General features: G+C 25.6%; 1 pseudogene across 1 annotated transcript; it reads right to left on the bottom strand.

Annotated features, from left to right (window-relative positions):
* Positions 1-5,404: 5,404 nt before the first annotated feature.
* Positions 5,405-8,284, bottom strand: LOC109791324 (PTI1-like tyrosine-protein kinase At3g15890; annotated as a pseudogene). Its single transcript, XR_014433543.1, has 4 exons — positions 7,902-8,284; positions 7,620-7,761; positions 7,024-7,286; positions 5,405-6,109 (listed from the first exon to the last, which is right to left on the bottom strand). The product of XR_014433543.1 is annotated as a PTI1-like tyrosine-protein kinase At3g15890 (transcript).
* Between the last annotated feature and the right edge of the window lie 13,125 nt (positions 8,285-21,409).

Raw genomic sequence — 21,409 nt, forward strand, 5'->3', positions numbered from 1 at the left:
AAACTCACAAATTTATATATTTAAAATATAACATTTATTTATATAATTTATTATAAATTTTAATTATATAATAAATATTTCACCACTCATGTGTTAAAATATGAATTTTAAATTATTTTGTTTAATAGAGTATAGCTAGAATTCTTTTTTCATATACATTAAGATTTATGCTAATTCATTATCCTTTTGCTTAAATGGAGACAGGGTATCCTATAATTTCTTTCTCGACCATTATAGTCCCTTCTCTCTTTTATTTTATTTTATTTTTTATATATATATGATTAGATTTCTAACCTAAACTTACAAACAGTGGTGTTATTTTATAGTTTTCCTTACACTTTTAACTGAGTCTCACTCATGTTGGGATTTGAGATGAAAGCTGTTGCCACGTCCAATTTGGCTTCTTCCTCTTGGCTTATATGGGTATGATTAAATATTCCATGCAATCAATAACTTTTACCCCTTTCAGATTATCATCAAATAAAAAATGACGTATTTCAAATTTCTTTATTTTATAATAATTATTTCAAAAATCATATTTATTATAATTTTTTAATTAATAATATAAAATAAAATTCTATTATTATTCGACTAATAAAACATTGTTAGTTCCAAAATTTGAGATTGATAGTTAGTTGGGTTTGAGTTCTTAGTATGAAAAATTAATAAATTTAGTCCTTAATTTTATTCATTATCAATCAATGCACTCTTCATTCTTGAGATAGTGTATTATAAACGTGATTCACAAAAAAAAATTCTTCGGCCTAACTGACATTTAGTACGAGGATTAGAGTACTTTTATACTATTTTAATTTTAATTATTTTGCTTATACAAAATCACTCTAAATTATATTATTAAAGTTTATTTAATTTATATTTAGATTGTCGTTAATTATGTAAAGTTAAGGATAGATACAACTAAATTAACAAATTAATACAAATAAGCATAAAATTTGAAATTCTCTATCTTCCTTAATGTTTTCCGAGAATCCAACATATTTTGTATATATAAGGATGAAAATAAGTTGGATCTTAAAAATAAATTTATGATTTAATTTATTTAAAGTTCGACCTAATCTCTTAAATAAAAATGTCAAATTTAAATTTAAAAAAAAATCTTTTTTATTAAAAAGGTTATGTTAGTCTTGTAAAAAAAGTTTGTAAGACTTGATAAACCAATCAATTTATTTACAATATATATAATTATTAATAATATAACTAAATAAGTAAATTTATAATACAAAAATTTTAAACTATCAAATGTGATATAAAAATATTTAGAAAGTTTATTTTAATAAGATTATCTTCTTCATTACAACCGGCGTACGTGCGAAAGTGTATGTTAGTGAACATGAGTACACATGAGTTGTTCTTTAATTAATTTTTTTTATCTTAAACACTAAATTTTAATAATAATAATAATAAATAAATAAATTATTTTATCATGCAAATTAAACAAATACTTGCAAGTGTATTTGAAAATATAATTGTTGATTTATTTAAAATTAAATTTATTGACCTATTTAATGTTATTAATGTAAAGCAAATTTTTAAATATAACTACAAGATAAGTTTTTAAATAAGTTAATAAGTAATGTTAGACAACTTAACATATATGACCTTACCTAGGTAAAGTTTCAATTGAAGAAGTTGTTGCTGCAAAGCCCTTGATATATTTTGGTTCATGATATATACATCTCCTTTTTTCTACAAGTGCACATCCTTTTTTTATATATTTTTTAAAATATTCTTAATTTTTAATTTTTTAATTTTATACCTACAATATTTAAGTTAGTACCTTTTTTCTTCACACATCTTCCCTCTTTTTTTCAATTTTCACATGCAGCCCTTACCTTTCCTTCATCCCACCTATTTTGGTAGGTAATTTTAATTCTTTTAGTTTTACATTACTCTCTTTCTCCTTCTTTTAGTTTTCTTACTATTATCTCCTCTCTCTCCGCTTTTAGTTTTCACACACATGCAAAACTTAGAACTAGTTTTCAACATTATAGGTGTGTGTGGCTTTCTCGACAATGTTGATTATATTTTTTTTACATATTATTCCAGAAAGTACTTTCTGGAAGTATGTAAAAAACACAATAGGAAGATTTTTCTAGAACACTATTTTCACTATCCCACACAGTACTCTAGAATAGTGAAAGTATTTTTTTTCATAACACTAAACTTAATATTAAAGTTTTTGTAGGGGTGAAAGGAGAGGAAGTGTTGGAAAAAAATATGTATCTAGTTCAGTAGAAACTGTCGAGGAAGTCATACATACTTACAATGTTGTCGCATACTAGTTCTATGATCTAAGTACATATGAAAAAGTGAAAGAGATGAGAAAAGAATAAAATAATGTAAAAATCGAGAGAGTTAAAACTACTTACTAAAATAGGTGAAAAATTGGAAGAAAACAAGATGATGCATGTGAAAACTGAAAGAGAAAAAAAAAGTGTATAAAAAAAAAGAAAAAAATAGTAAATTTAAAGATGAAGGTATAAAATTTAAAAAATAAAAAAACTACAAATATTTTATACTTTAAAAAAAAATAATGGAAATGTTCTTATAATAAAAAGAATATATATATATATATATATATATATATATATATATATATATATATATATATATATATATATCATGAACCTACAATTTTTTTTTGTCTTCAATCCATTAAATATTAGACTGATCCAATGACGAGTTATCATCTCTGACCCATTGCATGAACCCATCCCTATATGTAATTCTAGCACCATTTAATTTGCCATTCACCGGCAGAGTCTCTCTCTCCTATATAAAATATCATTTTGTTTTTTATTATAAAATCAATCTTGTATATAGCACAACAAGAATAGAATGAACATATGCCACATCGGTACTTTATTTAGAAGCACACTTCTAGAAAATACTTTTCAGAATAATAAATTTACTATTCCTAAATATACTTTCCAGAACAAAAGCTTTATTATTTTAGAAAATACTTTCCGGAACAAATAGTGAGAAGAATTACTTGAAAGAAAAAATGTATATGATTTGACACCTTTCCGCTTTGGCCCACGGCCTCACGGTTTTGCTTCTGGCGATGACACGCATGCCACCCAAAAGGCCTCCACACAAGGAAGGTATCCACACCCATATATATGGCATGCTTCGTTCTCCTTCCTAACCGATGTGGGACTTCACAATACTGAACCCGTTTACAACTTATAACAAAACTAAAAAGGGAAAAAGATAATGCAGAAATTGAAAAGGGAAGAAGGGGAGGTATGAAGGTGCGGAGAAAAAAGTAAAGAAGAAGAAACGTAATGCACAAAAAAGAAAGAATAACAATGAGAAGGGAGGTGTGAATCTGAAAAATTATAAGTTAAAAAAATAATAAATCCGGAAGTGTGACATAATTCCGGAAAATATTTTCCGGAATACTAAATTTAATTTTCAGAAAAAAACTTTTCGAAATTATATAAGAACTACACTTCCGAAAAATACTTTTCGGAATAATAATTTTACTATTCCGAAAAATACTTTCCGGAATGCTAAAATTAATGTTTCTATCGACGTAAATCATATTTAGTTATAAGGATATTTTAAAAATTTTATTTTAAAAAAAGAAATTAGGTGTATTTATAAAAAATAGGAGGTATATATATCATCACCCTTAATGATACCAAGTTAGACGGATTTTGAATCGTTGAAGAGACCGTAACCCATGATTTGAATATGGGTTGGGCCTAAAAATATTTTGTATTTACTACTGAAGTGCAACCGACCTTACACATAAAGAGAAATGTAAATTAGGTTACATTCAGATAGTTTTCCTTTCTACAAGGGATGGAAAATTGTCAATATGAAATCTCAAAATATTAATTTGAAAAAACTACTTTTTATGATAATTTTATTTTGTAGGAGATAGACCACAATTTTATGAATAAAAATATACTTATTGATAATAGATAAAAAAAAAATTTTGAACAAAAAGTGAATTTTTTATATTTATTAAAGCTATGTTATTTACTGAATTTAATGAAATATACTATTTTTAATATAAAATTAGTATATAAAATTTTGAAATATATATTTTAATTTTAAAATATATATTTATTATTTTGACTTATATATACATATAAAATATCGAGACGCTAATTAGAGAAAATTCATAATATTGGATTTTTTCTGGGTCAATTGGCCATTAGAAGAGAAAATGGCAATCAATTAATGGTCCCAATTTATATCTTCTTTTTGATAAAATGGAACCGACAATTACTTGAACTTGATCCAAAACGCACAAGATTTTTTCTCCAGCTTTCTAGTAGTCTTATTTTTTTAAGCTTAAAAAGTTTTTAAACCACAGTTTAATAAAATATAGTTACAAAAAATTAATTAATTAATTAATTATATTTTTTTTCCGTACGATAAACTAGTATATGTAAAAAAACATGTACATGAATTTTAAGTGTAAGTAAAATATAATTAATCTTATTCGGTTTAATGATACAATTCTTAAATTGCTTATTATATTGATTAATATTATATTTAATGGCTATTTTTTATTTTTAATATTAAGTTTCAGTAAGAAAATTAAGAAAATAAATTATTTTTAAGATAAAATAAGTTTAATTATATTTTTAGTCTTTCAAATTTAAAATATGTGTTTGTAATCTATAAAAGAAAAAATTATTATTTTAGTAACTCAAATTTAAAGTTTATCTTTTTAATTCTTATAATTTAAAAAATATTATTTTAGTCAAGAGACAATCAATATTTTTTTAAATTGTAGAGGTTAAAATGATGAATTTTAAATTTGAGAAGCTTAAATAATATTTTTGAAATTATAAAGACTAAAAATAATTTTTTTTTTATTTTTTTAGAGGAAAAAAATTTAATTTAAAAACTAAAAGAATATTTTTCAAATTTGTAGGATTAAAAATAAAATTAAGTCATAAAAATAACAACATTAACTAACTTTCTTAATATATATATATATATATATATATATATATATATATACTTATATTTACTTTTATTCTGAATAAATAAAAAAATATTAAATAAATAAAATGTTCAAGGTAAAAATAAATGAGTTGTACCCTAACAACATCAAAAAGGTCATATGTAGAACCGCGTAAAGACCTATAGCTCCGGCCAAACAAATTCTAAACTAAGTTAGAAGACCTACTCGTCGTATGATTTTTTTAATATATATACATATATGATTTTACTGGTAGCTAGCAACATACATAAAGCAACAAATTAATAAAGGTTACTAAAGTAATTCGATACTTGATGTTTAATTAAGAATAAGGATTTGAATTTTACATTAATTATAAAGTCCGACTGAAAATACTACTATATCTCTATAGTAGTCGATTAATGAAAAGAAATTATATCTAACAAAAAAAAAACCTTAAAGTTTATCAAATATAATAATTTTCAGTCCCATTTTATCACACAATTCTACAAATAAACAAAAAAGAAATTATATCACTTTATACATATCACTTAGTATTTTTTTAACTTGTTAATTGTCTCATATAAGCTCCTCATAGTATAATTTTTTGTCATTTTCTTCATCTCTATTCTTGTTACTAAAATTTGGAATCTCTTGACCTAAGTGCTTCCTGTACCATTCTTGAGCCAATCCACCACCTCTTTCATGCTAGGCCTTTTGTCTGCACTATTATCGGTGCATCTAAGAGCAATGGTGATCATAGTTTTCAATTGCTCCAAATCAAATTTCCCCTTCAACTTTGGATCCGCAACATTGTTGAAGAGACCCTTGTTCACATACGGTGTGATCCATTGAACAATGTCCCTTTTAACTCCCCCAGGAAATTTCTCAATTGGTTTCTTGGCACTAATAATCTCCAAAAGTAAAATTCCAAAGCTGTAAACATCACAACTTTCAGAAACTTTCCCCCACATTGCGTATTCTGGTGCCAAATATCCTAGGGTTCCTTTGACCTTCGTGGTAAGATGAGTTACACCATCTGGTACTAGCTTAGCAAAACCAAAATCAGCAACCTTGGCTTGAAATTCATGGTCTAGAAGAACATTGCTTGCCTTTATATCTCTGTGTATGATGTGAGGAGTTGACTCATGGTGCAAATACCTTATCCAAAAGGAAATTGATGGACAAAGTTCAATAATATAAACATTAATCTTAAATGACGCATGAATGAAATGTTTTCAAATGGAAGCAGTTAATTTTGATCTAGAAATAATCTTTAAAACAAGTCTATCAGTTTCAAAGTGTATGTTTGGATACTAATTTAAAATCATATTCAATGAAAAAAATATATATTCCAATACAAAAAGAAAAATAAAAGCTTATGAGTGTAACTTTTTTTTTTTTTTTAATTATTATTATTATTATTTCAATTGAATTGAACTTAACTGATTTCCAAATATATCCAAAGAAATTATGAGAAATTTTATCAAATTTTCATTTGGGTTTAACTCAATTTCTAAAGTTATTTTGTACACTTATACATATACTCCATTTACACATTTTCTTTTTTAACATATCCCTAGTTAATCCGAGTTGTCCAACACTATTTAATGGAACTTGTTATTTGATTTCTTACATCATGCATGTATATATATTTTCATTTAGAAAGTTTCAACCAAAACATGAAACTAATAGACAGTGCTGAGGATTCTCGATTTTAGAAAACAAGGTCTTAAATAACAGATAGCAACTATAATGACAAGCTTTTTGAAATCTCTAAAACAGTACCTGCGATTGCATCAGCTACATTTATTCATATTTGTCACTGTTATTCATCAACCACATTTATTCATATTTTTTATAAGAGTAATATAAGAATTTTTAGCATATCATTTTTATGTTTATTTTTCCCTGTCATTAATAGATATAATAAATGATACGATGAAGAATGTTAAAGCCAAAAAATGTTGTATAAATTGTTATGTTATATATATTTCTTTTGTTTTACAAATATCATTTTTCTAACCGGAATTTAAAACCTTAAGATGAAATATAGGGAGGGAAGGTATACTTACGCTAAACCTTCAGCAGCTCCAATTGCTATGCTCATTCTTCTAGGCCAATCTAGTTGACATTCCTTAGCAAGTGGACCATGCAAATGGGTGAGCAAGCTATGGTTAGGCATGTAATCATACACAATCAACCTTTCATCTCCTCCTGCATAGAATCCCCTCAACCCCAACAAATTCTTATGCCTCACTCTTCCTAACACTTCCACTTCCACTGCAAACTCCATCTCTGCCTTTGCAGTCATTGTCTTCAACCGCTTCACTGCAATCTGCAAATTCCATTATCAGACACGCAAATTTAAATTATTCTGCAAGCAAAGAAGTGTACCATACTAGCTTAAACTTATAGATGAAATTTACATGCAATATTATAGGAGTTGTTAGGGTTAATCTTTAATCAGAATTGAAATTTTAACTAAATAATATGTATAATAAAGTATTTCGTTAGATGTTAATGTGTATTAGTTGAGTAAAACTAAAAAATTCTGCTCAGAAAACAATATTAACGGTACCTATGATACTGTTTTAAGTTTTGTCCTATACTTTATTATGATAAACAATAATTCAAATTGAGGACTAAAAGATATTATGAATATAATAACCTGAACGCCTTTACTTGTTCGACCAAAATAAACACTTCCAAATCCACCCTCTCCGATCTTATTATCTTGATGAAAGTCTTTTGTTGCGCGAAGCAACTCCTTCAAGGTGTACATTTCCCATGGATAATCCCTACTGTTCTTCCTGTTGGCAATCCGAGTTTGAGAAAATCAAATTAAAAAACACAAACACATTATCTGGGGCAAGAATAAAATTAACAAAACTAATTCACGAATTTTTTTTGTATGAAAATAAAGCAGATATAAGTTTGATGAAAACCATACTGTATTTTGCCTTGTCCTTCATCTAAAAAGAAACAACAGCATTGTTTCAAGTTCATTTCTTCGAGGAATAATCTGTAGAATCTTAGTTCTCTTTGACAGAAGAAGAAAAAGTTGGAACTTTGGAAGGGTTTGAGGTAGGAAAAAAAAAAAGCTCAAATGCTGCAAGAAATTAAGAAGCTAAGGAAACAGCCAAAGGCAAAGAAGAAACAAGATGGATTATGGTATCGACAAGAGGCTACCTTGGAAGTCAAGGACTCTGAATTAGGGTTAATATAATGGTGCATACGCAAGCCAATTTTTTTGTTTATCATACGACATAAATTTTGTCCTTTGTTAATGTTTGCTAGCTTTCGTCAAGCTTCTTTTTTCATTGGAAATGTCACACATTTTGATAAGCATATAAATTCTCTTGATAACTTTATAATGATAGACCAATAATTCTATATTACATGTCGTTAGCTGAATTGATGGAGCAATTAGAATTTGATTTGAATAATTTTAATGGATGGAAAGTGACGATTTCACTGTCATCCCCACTTATGATCAACGGCTAAAATTGGCCACATGGAGGATTCCAAGCTTGGTACAAACCAAGTAGAATTTTAATTAAGCCTGTAATTTTTTTTTGGTTTTCTTTCAGTTGACAAAGTGTCTTAATAAAGCATAATTATTATATATTTAGCTGTAGCCGGTTCATATTATGGAATTCCGTTCATAATAATAATAATAATATTATTATTATTATTATTATATGGAATTGAAAAAGAAATCGTTCGGTACTGAAATGAGTTTTGTTTCTTTAAATAAAGTCTTTTTCAGTTGCATAGTGAGAAAATCAATCTATTGTATACATACTTAATATGATGAACCTTATTGGTAAAATATGTATTATTTAATCATTAAATAATACTCTGGCTTAGTTTGTTATATTTTTTTTTATATTTATATTCTAATTTTACTACCCCCATATATATTAATTTGAGGTATTATGAGAAAAAGTGTGTCATAAACATTTTCTAATAATTAACACAAAGCCACTATAAGTAATTAAATTGCTTCGTCTAATTACCACTGTTAGAAAAAACAAAGAGGAAACACGGCATGAGAGAACTATTTAAGTTAAAAAAATTAATTGGTTTAATTCTTTTTAACTTGTCCCTTGCGTCTAATCAAAAGCGGAGTCGTTGACCTCTTAATTCCTGTCATTTGATTAGTTGTCGGTTCCATGTCATAACTTTTATATATATAAACGATCAAATGATTTAAAAAGTAATTTTAGATAAAATTATTTTACTTAATAATTTATAATATATGTTAAATTTTAATGATCAAAAGTTAAATTATATTTGTAAATTTTAAAATATTTTAAAAATTATTTAATATTTTATTTTATTAATTCAAATTGATGGATAATTTTAAAAAAAAAATTATATGCTAATTTGAATTTATATATGATTTTTAAAATTTTTAAAAATTTATAGACTTATCTATATATTAAATTTTTTAATTTAACAATTGAATTATTAAAATTTAATATAAAACATGAATTATTGAATGAAATAATAATTTTATGAATAGTTATTCTTTGAGTCATTTGATATCTTATCATATATACATATATATGAGGGGGTTATAATAATACCGATGTAACTTTTACAAAATATTATATCGCTCAATAATTTTATATTAAATATGAATTTTATAAACCTAACCGTTAGATTGAAAGTTCATATCTCTTAGACCATATACAAAATTTTATATTAATTCAAGATGATTTGATACTTCATTTTTATAAAACAAAATTGACGTAATATATTCATTTCAAAATACACTAAAATATGAACACTTTAATTACCTTCAATTTGTTATCCAATTTTAACAAAATTTGATATACACGTATAAAGTGATATGAACTTTCAATCTAACGGTTAGATTTATAAAATTCATAATTAATATAAAGTTATTGAGCAGTGTAATACTTAGTAAAAGTTACACCGGTGTAATTATAACCCCTCTTATATATATATATATATATATATATATATATATATATATATATATATATATATATATATATATATATGAAAGATCTACTTATTTCAAAAGTAAATCTACTTAGATTTATTTCACTCAATAACGTATGTTTTACATCAAATTTTAATGATTAAATCATTAAATTAAAAATTCTTAATATATAGATCAATTTTGAAAAGTTTTTTTAAAAAATTAAAATTATTTGATAATTTGTTTCATTAATTCAAATTAATGAATATTAATAAAAACATTTTATATGTCAATTTGATTTAATGAAATAAAGTAACAAATATTTTTTGTATTTTTTTAAATTAAAAAATTTGATCTATACATTAAAATTTTTAATTTAATGGTTAGATCATTAAAATTTGATGTAAAAAGTAAGTTCTTGAGTGGAATAAGTTTAGGTAAATTTACTTTTGGAGTAAACGAATTTCTCATTTCTTTCTTCTCCCTCTCTCTCTCTATATCTATATATATCTATCTATCTATCGATCGATCTATTTATTTATTTATCTATCTATATATATATATATATATATATAAAGAGAGAGAGAGAGTTTTTGATTCCTCTAATATTATAATTATGCAATTTTGATTCCTAAATTTTAATTAAACAAATTTAATTACTCAAGTATAACCCTTGTATGATTTTAATTCTATGAGTATCACAATTATACAATTTTTGATACAGTTAAGTTACATATATTATAAATTTTGTTCAAGAATTAAATGATATATATATATATATATTATTACTTAAATAATAAATATATATTATTTAATAATAAAATTTATAATATATGTATTTTCAATAGGTAAAAATTTATATAATTATGATACTTGATAGACTAAAATTACACTATTATGGTACTTTAAAATCTAAAATTTCTTAATTAAAATTTAAGATACTAAAATAACATAATTTTTATACTTAAAGGACAAATACGCATTTAAGCCTATATCTTATCTTCCTAACCACGAAAATTGTTGTAAAAATATGAAATGAGAATAATTAATATTGCTCAATTATAAATTAATCATCATAAATGTTTTAGATATTATGTAAAAACATAGTATAGTTAATTGCATTTCTAATTCTTCAAGAGGTATTTGTAAATAATGTACATGAAACTGGAGTGGAAGAAGGCTTTGTCTCATTAATTATATGCGTGTTACTGCTCTTCAGTATACGTAAAGGAAGAATCATATTTTTTGTTCTAATTTTTATCATAACCTGTGCTGTGCAATCAGGGAGAATAACAAAGTAAGATTAGAGGCAATGAATAATTCAAACCATACCTCAAAACACACATTACGAAATATGAAACACGATGTAAGTTATTAATTCTTTAATAATAAAAACAATGGCTTTCGGCTCCCACGAAAGCCAAAGTAATTTAGGGATCATAAGTTAAAGTCAAACACTTTGTCTCCCCTAAACATAGAGAAAAGATACTCCTTAATTGTTTATAACCTTATTTTGATTGTCAAATTTATCTCTCTCTATAGATATAAATATAACACGAATAAAAAGGTTACTAAGGCCGATAAGATAGAGCAAGTTCAACTTCACATTAATATAAAATAATTTCAGATACACCCAAATAATTATCCTATAGTCGCTATCATTTTCGTCATTTTATTCTTCTCCATTCTTGTAACTCAAACTTGGAATATTATCCTTTTTCTCCTCCATATACTAGGGGTGTGCATGGTTTAATTTTTCCAAAAAATTACATTGAACTGAACCACACTATTTTATTAAATTGAATCAGTTTATAAACCATTTGAATCACTTTAATAAATCGGTTTAAAACTGAATTATTTTAATAAATAGGTTTATAATCGGTTTAAAATCAGTTTCAAAACTAAACCAGTTTTTAAAATTGATTTTAAGAAATAAATTAATTTTAACCTATTTTAAGAAATGTACTCGTTTTAAACAATTAATTTTCCTATATTCTTTCTTCTATATAAACATCAGAAACTAGTTTATTTGACTTTTCTTATATATTAAACCAATTTCAAAGCCTATATTTTTTTTTTTCTGCTAAAAAAATCCAATTGCAAAACTATCATAATATAGTACAAGTGCAGTAGTTCTACTAATTAGTATTTCTTGTTTAGTGTTCACTAAATTCGTAATGCAATTGCAAAATTATAGTACACTACAAAAAAAATATTGCACGAAATAGAGGCTCTTTTAGTTTCTAGATTTTTTGCTAAAAATTTTGTCCAAAAGAATTTTTTTAAAATCCTGGTATCTTTACTAAACATATAGACAAGAATTGTCCAATTGAGAATGAGTATAACATGGAGGTGCAGAGACCGATTACGAACTTATTATATTTCCGTGACAGTATAAACTGAATTTTTTTAAGTGAACCGACGCTCTTAAAAAATAGGTTCGGTTTTTAAAATTATATTAAAAATATATATCTAATTCATTTTTTTTACAATTGGTTCTAATTTTTTTAAAATGGTCCAGTACAGTTTTAAATCCAGTTCGGTTCTTTTTGATTTTTTTTAACACCCCTACCATATACTACCCTTAGCTAGCTATTAAGCCATGCCTAACATTTAAGAATGATAGGTTCTGTATCTTGCAACAAATTAAAATTTCCCTTTTAACTTTTGCTTAACAATATGATAGAAGATACTTTTGTGGTCATGCACATCTGACCCACGATCGATATCATTATTCAAATTGGTTTCTTGCCACTAATAATCTCATATATCAAAATCCTAAAGCTTTAAACGTAGGATAAAAAGGAACCTTATCCCCTCCATGACTATTTTGCTGGTGTCACATGTCAAGTGGTGCCGGCCTTTAACACTTGTGCCAAATGGTTACATCATCTAGATATGCACTTATTGGCAAAACCATAACCAGCTTTTCTAAAAGAACAATGCTTATTTGGGAATGCGTGGTGGTGGAAATGCCTTGAACAAACATAAAAAGATTTGTGTCCCTAAAGTAGAACACCACTAATTATAAACAATGGTATAAATTGAATTTTTTCATGTATTAAATTGACGTTGTCTAGCTATAATTATACAAATACTGTTGAAATTGACACTTGACAATCAAGGACATATTTGAATGTAAATTCGAAATTCATATCCAAATTACATCAATTAAAGGAAAAATTACCTTTTGTTATTTGTGTTGTATGGGGAGTGAGAGTGCTAATCCACATTTGCAATTTAGTTCCGAATACACTAAAAATCTAAAAGAAATTTTGCATCAATCATTAATGAGATATATTAATGGTCAATCACAAACATGTGACATAAAATGGATTGTTTTTAATTTTTTATTTATAGAAATTGAACTTGGTAGTAAGGAGTTACAACAATTATCACATACATTATTCAATTGAACATACTTAGTTAAAAAAACTGAGCAATAAAAAAATGGACGAAAATCATAAATTGAAAGGCAGGACAAAGAAACTTCATTTTTATTATAAATATAAATATGCTGATTCTATTCCCCAAAAGAGATGGAAAAATGGATGCTGATGTTGAAGACGTAAAAGGTGGAATCCAAAAGTATATTTTATTAACAACTATCACCGGCGCACATATGTCTTTATTCTTTTAAATAAAATATAATGTTGAAATTTTCATAAAGAAACTTTTCAAGAATTAAATCGTAGTATTTTATAATCCTACTCTTGTCGTTTACGAAGCCCAGAAGACATCAATGTGAACTTTTCTCAGCATCTATAAAATAAGACAAGTACACAAAACTAATATAAATTTATTGGGTTTCAATATTGGGAGAGGCCATGAGAAAAACTCTGGTAAGAGAAATGATATAACTAAAAAAAAAAGGAGATGTTAATGGCCTCTTGCTGCTTAAACTCCAATAAGAAAATAAGCTTTATAATTTTAAATTTTGTAAGTTTATATTTACCTAGTATTTTATCTTGTGTAATGGCACATTATACAAGTAAATTAATATTTATTATATATAATTAAAATTTAAAATAAATTATGTATATAATAATATAAATTATGTTTTAATATATAAATTATATTAATTTTTTTATAAATAGATGTTTTAAAAATATAAATTATATTTTAACTAAATGATAAATGATTTAAATTATAGAAAAAACTTAATTTTATTTATTGATAATTTATTATAAAATATTAATATTTAATTTATAAATAATTATGATAAATAAAAAATAAATTAGATAAGAAATTAAAATAATCTTTACAAACTCTTTTATTAAAGAAAATAAATTATAAAAAAAGTTTAGATAAACTTACTCATTTTTCTCTGATTAGATAGTTCAAAATTAATATATGTATAATAGCAAAATTATCCTTAATTTGTTTTTCTTCCTTAATGTACCATTTCTCTCAAGTGCCAAATTATTCTAAACATGATTTGTTGTTATAGCAAGTGATTTTTATTATCTATTTTTCTTCTTGCATAGGATATCTATTTAGAATATATTTGGTTTTAATGTTCATTATTGATTAATGGTTATGAATCAAAGGAGGCCAGAAAGGCATATTTACTAAGACAAAGGAGTCGGCTTCTCATGTATGGATGATGCCCGGAGCAAGAGCTTTTCATGGTGACATACAAACTAGCACACAAGGTGAGCTATTACTTGAATTTTTGTATAGCTATTGACTCATGATATATGTTACTTTAAACTTTGATATTCTTGTGGACTCATGTAATTTTTTTTTCATTTTATTTTAATTACAACGGGTGTGCACACTCTTGTAATTTTTTACTCTCTTAATTGTGTTTTATCCGTGCAGGTTGCTCTGTTTGGCTGTAGGTATGGAAAATTCATGACATTGGTGGCAATAAATGTGGATGTAGGTATGGAAAATTTATATATATTTAATTTATGCCCATCATTTCCTTATATATATATATATATATATGAGGGGGTTATAATTATACCGGCTAGTGTAATTTTTACTAAGTATTACACTGCTCAATAATTTTATATTAAATGTGAAGTATCAAATTATCTTGGATTAATATAAAACTTTGTATATATGATCTAAGAGATATGAACTTTCAATCTAACGATTGAATTTACAAAATTCATATTTAATATAAAGTTATTGAGCAGTGTAATACTTAGTAAAATTTACATCGGTATAATTATAACCCCCTATATATATATTGTCATTTATAGATAATAATAGATAAATTTTTTATTGTAGGATCTCAAGAAAAGAAACAAGTGAAAAATCAAGAATTTTCATTTTTTTTCTAATAAAAAAATGTACTTTATATAAAGTGATACCCTTATTAATTCCATAATACTTTTTTTTTATGTACAACCCAAAAAAATGTAGTGTTTATTTATTTTCTATTTATATAATATTATTAGATATTATAAAATTTAATAATATTGATACTGGTAACTAGATCACAAAATTGTTGCTATAGGTATTTTTTTTTAGCCAATATCAGTATAACTAAAAAATATAAATCTAATGGTATTATTTAAATAAACAATAAATAGATAAAAAAGGAGAGTATTTGAGGACTAATCAGGCTGCCACTTTATATATGTGCATTTTATGGCTTTGGACTTGTAATTTTGTTGTTTTACCTCATACAAGATTAAAAAAGGATTCTATCTTAGATATTTTTTTAATGCAGATTTATTATGAAATAGCGTTGAACAAAATCAATAATAAAATGATCACTAAGATCAACAAAACGATTATCAAGATCAGTCAACAAAATGAGTAGCAATAATAGTAGCAACAACATGATAAATAAGCAAAGAACTAGCAGCAACAAGACTTCAAATTATGATGATTATTAGAGTCTTAAAAACACATGATTTGTGGTTTTAACATTTTTTAATTCTGAATGGCTAGACACTTTGATAAATTTATTACTATGATGGTTTTGAGTTATGAATTGTTTATCAACGGATATATTGGGTGAAAACTTAGCATGTATTACTGACAAATTATCTATCAATATAAGACGATTATTAGTTTATGATCGAATATCTATTAGTAATTTTAGGCAAGAACAATTGTCAATAATTATTGACGAGTACTTTCAACAAATTCATTCGTCAAAAATTTTTACGGATAAAAATTTATTGATGAAATATTTTTTTTGATGACCATATATTTCTGATGGATTTTTGCTCATCGAAAATCTAGAAATATCGATGAATTTTCATTGTTATTGATGGATTTTAATTATTGGTAATTACTATTTTCTTGCAGTGAGGAGATGTTTGTATTGAGGTATTATATTACATTATGAGGAATCATTCTTAAGAATATTTTAATTCGAATATTATTCTTGGACATATTTAGAAAATATGTTTGTTTGTATTTTAATATTCTTTGGAATATTTTTAAAATTGAAAATAATTTAAATAAAAAGTAATTAAAATGAGAAGTTGTGAGTGTTAAAATACAACTTCTCATATTTTCATGAGAATATCATTTTTCCATTCTCTCAACAAGGAAATAAAAGTGTAAAAAAATATGGTGGGATACTTTTCCAAAAATAAATATTACCTAAAAATAATTTTTTAAAAACTTGTAACAAATATGAACATAATACATTCTCATATTTACAATTTTAAGTATAGTTATAAAAATCGGACGGTCATCAAACAGTTATGATATTGAATTAGTAGATCAAATTAAGGTTAAATTAGTAAGTCACCAATCAAACAATATGACCCAGTTTTTATTAATTTTTTTAAAAAAAATATTTATGTTAAATATATTTTATACTTATAAATTTTACTAAATTCATATCCTATCTTAAATTTTAATTTATATCTTATTTAAAATTATCTTTATTTTTATTTTATATAAAGAAATACATGAAAAAGTTGCATGTTAAACTGTATATTAATATAAATTAAAAAATATAAATAATATATATATATATAATATATTTGTAATTGATATCACAATAATATAATATGTATATATATTAAATATATAATTTAAAATTAATAATATGCTATAAAAATTATTTAAATTACATATATTATAAATAAATATATTAAAATAAATTGAAAAATTGACTGGCATTCTGACCTGAGACGAATTTTAAACTTATAATCCGTAAAACAATCTTCCGTGTTAAGTTTTATGAACTAACTATTTCGGGAAGAGTTTTGATTTGCTTTTGAAACTAATTCAACCAAGCTCATTATTTTATTTTATTTTATTCTTCTTTTAATTTTATTGATATTATTTTTAAAATAAATTAAAAGAATTTTTATATTTGTAAGAAAAAACGAAAATAAATTCTCTCTTGTTGATTTTTATTTATTTTTGCATTAATCATATACAACCAATAATTTTACCTCTTTTAACTCGATTATAGTAAGTTGGATTGAAAATCGTGCTGCTAGCATTTCTGTCGCTTAATCTAACCTGTCTTAAAACTTCATTAATTTGATGGGTTATTTTATTTATTTATTTATTTTCTCTTCCCAAACCTGATTCAATTTATGAGAACTCAAGGGAAATGAGAATTATGATGAGCACAGCTTCAACATCTCTCTCTCCCTCTCTCCAGCAGTTTTTTTTGTCAATTTTGCTTCATCATTATTTATTTTTCTTTTTGTCAACCATTATTTCTGATCTTTAGTATAATGCAATATGTTTGACAAACTCTCGTAGGCCCAAACAATTTTTTTTGGGTTCAAAATAAAGACTAAGGATACGTCCATAACACCTTACTTATTGGCCCAATCATTACTGCATTTACTTTATAGACAAAAAATGAATACATTATCAACAGGAAAGACAAAAAAGCATAGTGTTTTTGTTTGTTTGTTTTTTGCTTTATATCGCACTCTTTCGAATTTCTATCTGATCTACATGTGAAATACGAATCGTCATCCTACATTCTTTTGCATTTTTATTTATTTATTTATTTATATTGTAAACTATTATTGTATAGCAAAATTTTATTAAGAAGTATTGTGAAGATCTACTCCAGCCATAATAGTAGTCTTAGAAGACAAAATCAAAGAGTATAAAGAGAAGCTACAAGATCACTTGGAGAAAGAGCATTTAGCATTGCCTATTTTTGCCGGAAACCATGTCCATAACATGGCCTTTATCAAGTTCAAGTTACCATTGAAGTCAAAAGAAATGACTTCAAGCAAAATATTATTTCACAGTATCCAAGTAGACCATATCACAACCAAAGATGACCAACAAGATGAAAATTTATCCCTCTTAAATGAAAACTAAAATGAATATAACGAGCCAAAATATCATAGGCAAAATCTGAAAATAACCCAACCATGCATAAAGTGCATTTCAAAGTTGGGCGTCATTGGACAAGTTAGGTATAAGTGATTATTATTTTCTTCAATAAAAACAGACAACACACTATTTTATACAATACTCCTCTTTTACAACTAAACAACGTATCTAAAATGACTTATCAAGATAACCCAAACACTTTTTAAAAATAGTAAAATGAGAATATTTTGAGAGCACCATCACAAGAAATTAATACTATAAAGAGATGCGAAGAATCATCCCTCCACATGCACTCATTGATCTAATGCACCTCTACTCAAATAAAATTAAAATAAAAAACATTTATTAAATCTACCAATAACCATTATTCTCACTCAAATAACACTTTGAACTTAAATTCTTATAAATATGTTTTTGATCATCACTCAAAAATTCTCCTACTAATAAAAATTTTACTTGTTTTATAATCCTATCTATATTCTTTTTTCTTTAAGATGTAAGACTTTGTTTATCTTCCAACACATTTCTAGACCTTGAGTTTTTGTACTGCCTTTTGTAGGGATGCTTTTTTATCCATTCTGACGAGATTACAATTGAAAAAAGATAAAATTTTCCTGTTTAATTTGGCATGCAATTATATAATAGTTTCTATGGTTGTTGATGAATGATAGTGTTTAATGATGGGAAATGAGACTCCACTTTAGATTTGATTAAAGGTAGATCATGACACTGGTTTAAGGGAATGAGTTCTTATTTTCATATTATGTATTAACTCTTTCTGTTGTATAGCTTAATTAATCCTCAAACTAAATACTTTAGCATTGTAAAAGGGTTGGAGTACCCTTATACTCTTTTTCACAATATTTTTTTATTATAAGAAAATTAATTACTTTTTTCTATGAACAATTTAACCACTAAATTGATAGTCAAAATTAAACATTAACTTGGTCACTATCTCTATATTCTCAGTGGGTTGTAATATCGATTGCTAACAGATATAAATTGCTGTCAGTCACTAAATTTGATCGTTAATCCCTTTTTTTCTAGCTTGAAGTGCTACCTACAGTTGTTAATCCACAAAAAATTGTGGGAATCTTTACTTAGTCTTTTATGACATCCAGGCAATTATATATAACAGCTTTTACTTATTTGAATTTGATACGAACTGTATTCAAGTCATACAGCACATTGCTTTTGGTACAACGACCTTGCATTAAGATATTTTATATCTCTATAATCCTGAAAACATTTAGTTATATATATTAATAATAATGCATTAGATTAAGAGTAACAACACGTTTATCTGAATATTAAAGTGATGAGGTTGCAAGAAGATTCGAGATATATATGATAAATCATGATTTTGTTAGGGGTACTAAAACTATTCTTTGGACTTTCCTTATTTTAGAGATACATCCCCACCTACCTCTAGTCTTTCCCATCATATATATGGAAGAATTTGTCCCCCATGCTGCTCACTTAAATACAATCGACGAAGATAGTAATAAAGGTGATTGAGATGCTTAATTTGGATCAATAATCCAAAGATATCCATTGTGACCTAAGACACTACTCTTCAATTAATATGGTAGTGGACTAGTAGGGACTAGCTACCTGCTACGCCTATCTAGTTCTGATTCAAATTCACTATTTGTGGACCGAATTTCTTTCCCTGTGTTTTGGTCATATATACCAGCACATCCAAATCTGATATGGGTAAGCTTAATATTAATTAACCCCCACATGACAATAGCCACAATTATGTACTAATTACGAATTGTTTTATAGTGCAACATGGAAAAAACTATAATGTTAATATATATGACTTTTTTCAAAACAATTACATTGAATTTGCAGGACTGCGGGAGGAAACTGCTAAATTATTCAGTCATGAAAAAGCTAGAATTTTATTTTTGGAAAACATGAAAAGGAAGCTCATCATGAAGGAAGATATATTGTTCGAATTAGAAAACATATACTAGTTTGTTTATATTTGTTTGCTTTGAGAAGATTTGGATAGATAACAGGATATCATACAAGCTATATGGACACTACTTTATGACATGAGACCACAAATACTGAAGATGCTGTCGACATTAATGTCTTTAAAGCATTGTAGCTAAGATTAGCTTAGTTGTCATATCTTCGCTTCCCTCCTATAATGATACTGATCCAGTGGTTAGAACTAGAATTTTGAATTTGGAGTTCCTAATAATATATTAATAAAATAATTGCGTAATGGGATATTGTTGGGTTTCATATCCGTTAAATATAGTTGCTTTGATTCACGACCAAGTCTTTTGTTGCACAATGGACCCGGATATATACCATGAGTACAACCACTTCAATTGAAATTATTTTGAACTAAATTTTGAATTATGAAAAATCTAAAAAGAAATTTGAATAGATCATGTTCATAACGGTTTGTGATCAGGTGCAATATAATGGGAAGGACCAATATATTATGGCTTGAGTTATATCATATACCACATGTTGAATCACAGGCTGTAGCGCATCTATGCCCATTTGCCCAATCCAGAAAAATACAGGAAAGAATGAATGGAAAAGAAGCCAATGTGAAATTCTATACTGCAATTCCCTCAATGACTATAATTAATAATTTTAGAGTTAATAAATAATGCTTTAAATTCAATAACTGTATCAAATTATATACTCCATCAACATTGAGAGAATAACCTTAATACAATCAGATTTTAAGAGAGATTAACTTCTGATAAAATAAATAGATATTTCCTTCAATACTATGCTATAATATAAAAAAAAAAAAAATTATACACTCCATATAAATAATTAAATATTAATTTTTATTATCTACGCCTAGTGTAGGGTCAACACATGGTTTGTTTGGCCTCTGCATGCAGGGATGCTTGTAATTTTAAAAAATAAATTATAATTTCTCCGAATCAATTATGCATTCTTCTATCTGTTGCAATTATGCGTTATAGGAGTTTCTTAAAACCGCAAGTTTGAATTTTATTATGTTTCAATAGTAGTCTTCCTTTTGTTTTTGTACTAATTAAGCGCTATAAAGTTCACCTGCTTCTGCTTGGCTGCTTCCGTAATTTTAAAATGTTATTATTGCAATATCTTAATAATATTTTTAATCACTAGCTAGATGCCTATACCTTCTTCCATTGGTTCTATGATGTGTCTCTTTAATAGTTATATTTTGTGTACATATGTGTCTGTAT

Source organism: Cajanus cajan, chromosome 1 (assembly GCF_000230855.2).
Source record: "Cajanus cajan strain Asha chromosome 1, NIPB_CcT2T_4, whole genome shotgun sequence".
Lineage (NCBI taxonomy): Eukaryota > Viridiplantae > Streptophyta > Magnoliopsida > Fabales > Fabaceae > Cajanus > Cajanus cajan.